Source organism: Galeopterus variegatus, unplaced genomic scaffold, assembly GCF_000696425.1.
Source record: "Galeopterus variegatus unplaced genomic scaffold, G_variegatus-3.0.2 Scaffold9743, whole genome shotgun sequence".
Lineage (NCBI taxonomy): Eukaryota > Metazoa > Chordata > Mammalia > Dermoptera > Cynocephalidae > Galeopterus > Galeopterus variegatus.
In genome coordinates, this window is record NW_007735854.1 from 16,720 (window position 1) to 21,610 (window position 4,891).

At 37.7% G+C, this 4,891-nt stretch overlaps 1 long non-coding RNA gene across 1 annotated transcript in view; it reads left to right on the forward strand.

The window, feature by feature from the left end:
* Nucleotides 1-4,376: 4,376 nt before the first annotated feature.
* Nucleotides 4,377-4,891, forward strand: part of LOC103609542 — a 1,675-nt gene continuing 1,160 nt past the window's right edge. Inside the window, exon 1 of the long non-coding RNA XR_552147.1 lies at nucleotides 4,377-4,440. This is a non-coding gene — a long non-coding RNA (uncharacterized LOC103609542). The remainder of the gene's footprint in view (nucleotides 4,441-4,891) is intronic.

Below are 4,891 nucleotides of genomic sequence, written 5' to 3' on the forward strand. Positions count from 1 at the left end.
CTCAGTAGAGAGCACAGAATATCCTTGAATATGCCTGGTGCCTGTGATAGAATCTGACCAATGGACATGCTCCAGGAAGGGACCCACCGAGCATGTGCAAGACTAATGTTACATAACGGGGAACCACCCCCTTAACTGAATATTCATTTGATAGAGAAACTATAAAAGCCAAATCCCAGCAAAAGGAGGGTGAGGTTGTTGCTTGCGTTCCTGGAGGCAAACTGTTGTTGGTTGTTGCCTGGCTGAGGTGTGTTTACTTGACTTTTTGTCAAACTTACTTTCAGCGAGCAGCTGCCCACTGTCTGGAGCCAGCCTGCACTCCATCCTGAGCTTTAAGTATGTTTTTCTTGCTTTTGTGTTAGACTTGATGTCTGTACCGAACTTACTTTTGTGTTAGACTTGGTGTGGGCCCTGCTCAGTGTCTGGAGCTATGCTGCACGCTCTCTGTGGAATCTGCATTTCTTATCTGTTATATTAAACTTGGTCTCACTTTCTCCTGTGACTCTGCCTTTGAATTCTTTCCTGTAAGAGGACTGGGCGGGTTGGGGCCGACCGTCGGTAGCGCGGGACCCTTCCTCTGACATCAGGAGAGGTCGTCTTTCCAGTTCTCTGCATCTTCCAGCTGAAACCAGAAGTCATACTAAGGGTTTTAATAACTGAATCTAAAGTAAATAAACATGAGTAGGAATTGTAGGTGTTCGTGAACGGTTAATATTGACATACACATCCAGCATATTTAAAGAGTGAATCGTAGTGCATGCCATGGAGTGGGTGAGCAGCTCAGTAAACATTAGTCCTTTCCCCATGGATACCCTCCTCCTCTCCCTGCCCACCGGGTGTAGATTATAGCCTTATTTTTTTTAAAGATTAATTAATTTTTTTTGAAATATATAATCACATTTAAAAAATCAATAATAATTCCTTCATATAATCAAACATTAGCCATGTTTAAATTTCTCCAATTCGCTCCCTTTCCCTCTTTTAATCTTGCATGTATTATCTTTGTCATTCTCATTTAAATAAATAATTTAAGGGGCCGAGCCCGTGGAGCACTCGGGAGAGTGCGGCGCTGGGAGCGGAGCAGCGCTCCCGCTGCGGGTTCGGATCCTATATAAGGATGGCCGGGGCGCTCACTGGCTGAGTGCAGTGCGGCTGGTCTCACAAAAAGACAAAAATAATAATAATAATAATAATAATAATAATAATAATAATAATAATAATAATAAATAATAATAATTTAAGGAATAGAAAGAAGTGAATTGGGCTAGAATAAAGAATTGTCTGAGAGCTCAGACTTACACAACTACGGAGTTTCTTAGCTGACACTGGTAAGGGACATTCAGGACAGCCTGTTCTGTTGAGGTTAGATAATACTGATCAGGTAGGCTCATCTATCAAGTGAATGGCGGTAACCCAAATAATGTCTCAGACATAAAATTCACTGGGCTTGGCAGGAAACTCAGAATGTCGACAGCCCTATTGTACCTTGGGACTGTGATTTCTCTAGCTCTCCAAGTTCAGCTCAGTAAAATCTGCCCAGTTCTTATAATCATATCTCTAAGGGGAGTTTCCCAGGCTGCAGAAAGTAGGATGTATGATTTATTGAGTAGCAGACTTCTTTTTACATCATTTATACAAGATTTTATAAATCTACGATGAGGAAATGCTCCTCTACTATGATGCAGATAGTTCACCTAAATCTAGACACAGGTGCAGTGTAGACACTAGCTTTTTACAGATGATACGAACCTCCAGTATTGTTCTTCCTTTTCTTATTTCATATACATTACAGAACTACATTTACTATTTATAATTGATAGAATGCTCTTGTACCTTAGGTGCTGTATAAAATGCTCCTACTGCAGTTCATTTAAAGCAACCCTATACAGGAAGGGATCATATTTTCTTTATGATCTGGGCAGAACCACATATACTCTTGGCAAATAATGAATACTTGTAAATAATGAAAAGAAAAATTTTAGGTTTAATGCAAAAACATAATATCATTTTCATTTCCCAGTAGACTGTGTGGCCTGCAGTAAAATTCCATTTTAACTATTTTTTTAACCTGATATGCACACAAGGATTTTTGTTTTGGTAAATTTGAAGGTCTCTTATTTTCAAGATTATAAGTTTAAAAATGTTGAATTTATTTAATATTGACCTACCAAAGAAGTTTGCATAATTTACTCTCAAAATTGTTGTATATCCCTATGTGTGTACCTGTTAGCAACACAATACAAATTAGGAATTCCACACATTAAGAAGGGACTGCAAGGGTACAACTGATTTAAACTTCTACTTCATTAACAGACAATCGAACCCCTTAAATAGCCCACTAACTTAACTTTCTCTATTTAACTTGCCAACAATATTCTTTTTTTTTTTTTTTTTATCTTTTTCGTGACCGGTAAGGGGATCACAACCCTTGGTGTGGTGTCGCCTGCACTGAGCTCAGCCAGTGAGCGCACCGGCCATTCCTATATAGGATCCGAACCCGTGGCGGGAGCGTCGCTGTGCTCCCAGCGCCGCACTCTCCTGAGTGTGCCACGGGTTGGCCCACCAACAATATTCTTTCACTTTGCTCTTGTATTTTTGTACTTATGAAATTCCCCAGCCCCTCCTCTGCCACCTGCTGTGTATCTGTATATAGACCTGTCCTTTGCCACCTGCCAGTCAAACTTGCTTTCTAAACAGCATGCCTGAGAAGATTTGTGCAGAGAATGAACAGACCCCTGGGGAAAATGTATACCAGTTTTAGTTATCTACATATAAACTCACTAGGTTGCTACTTTAGAGAAAGTTATCTAGACTAGGAAGAACTAATTCTGCTTCTCCCCCTGAACTTCATTTGCCCTGAGACCTTTGTCAAGGTATTTAATCTCTTTGTGCTTCAGCTTCTGTGTTTGTATAATGGTAATTTTGTCTCCTACTTTATATCTGCTACATCCCAAGAAGAATTTCATGTAGCTAAGTGATAAAAAACAAAACCAAAAACATTAGGATCATATGAAATCATGCAAATGAAAGTTTTCTAATCCATGTACTTCACTAAGTAAATGCAAGATGGCCTTATTGTACAGTTAAATGTCCTATCAAAGTAAACAACAGCAAAACAAAAATGTATAATTTAAAGAGAAATTTTTAAGCTTCAACTGATATATACTTACTTAGAACAATATATCAATTACATGTCCCAGCTTAGTAGTTGAGTCAGACCCTTAAAATTTGCTGCAGGATGATTTTCTTTTGATAATAACCTGTCATTTGTCTTAACATGAGACAAGAGTGATGGATGAATAACAGCCACTGATAATTTCAGAATAACATATTAGCTAGGATGTTGGCTAGCAAACATTTTTATTAAACTTCTATAAATAAAAAAAGATACAAGGTTTGATTGTTAGTTGTTATTATCTTCTTTGGTGATTGGAGTAAGCAGTAAACAGTCTGAAATTAGGAAGTGGCAAGCAGAAGAAAATTAACCCACTAATAATAAGGAAGCACCATCTAAGTCAGAAGAGAGATCGGATTAATTAAAATAATTAAGTATTTTATAATTAAGGAAGCTCTCATATTACCAAATCTTTACTGACGAAGTGTTCCCAGAGAGGGCAGTGGTGCATTAATAATGGGCTATAAATCAAGTTATCACGTGGCCATGGAGAACCGGGGAAACTCTACAGGCCATTGAGAGAGAACTACATGGCCAAAGAATGGTAAAGAGCCTTTCCTCCCTTTGCAAGTTGCTCATAAATCTAAGCATTGTTTGCTCACCTTTTAGGAAGTTGGAAGAGACCTGCTCATTAAGTGTTAGCAAATATCAAAAAATTAGGTGATACTGATTTTTTCCTTCAAACAGAAAACTAGAGCACTATAAATATTATTCTAATTAATGACTGTTTAGCTTGCTGATTACAAGATGGTGTTAATGAAGCTAAAATTGAAATTCATTCTTTTATATTTCATTTCAGACCATTGTTTTCTATATCCCTAACAAAAACTAGCAATTTTTTTAAATGAGAGCACACGAAAGACTGTGCATTAGCTGAACAAAGTCATCAACATTGATGAGAATGAAACTTTGTTCTTTGGTTCCATAGGGGTAACTCAGTAGAGGGAGCCATCCTTGTATCCAGAAGGTAGTGACATCATTATTTTATATTTTACTCTTTTCTTGATGTAAGCTCAACCCTCATGTTAAAGCATAGTTTCAGTCTAAGAATAAGTCCTCTCCAAATATTCAATGGCACTTAGAAATATACTATGTGTTAGAAAAGTATTGATGCCCCTTTCTTAAAATTTTGTGTACTACAGGTGATACAAAAACAGGTAATACTACCAACTTTGAGAGTGAGCACTGAATTACAACATGGCAGTGTGCAGAAGCTTTGCAGATTTACTGGGAGGCTGCAGCACACAGGGAACTTTGTCTGCATGGTGAGTAGAAGACTGCAGAGAAAGGAGCTGGGAAGATGAGTACTATGTACAATAAAGGAAGGCTTTGATGAGCCCCCAAATTGCAACGAGAATATCTACGGTACATGTATGTAGTTTGTAAATATTGATGTGAATGTGACACCAGTATTAGATCCTTTCACCGAAATCAGAGACACTAAAATTGCTTTTTTATCTCAATTTTCACTTCCATGCACTTGCTTCTCATTAAATATGCAGTCAATGAAAATTTTTTCCTATAAGTGTGCTCTTTAAACCATATTTACCAGCATTGTGTATCTGAGTCATCATTTAACAGTATTAAGTCAATTTATTATTACAAAGCAAAATGATTTCTCTGGGTTTCTTTGGGGATTCTTGCTAGTCACATGTAGACATGTCCACAAACACACATGCACCCAGACACACATGCAAACATACACACAACTGTAAA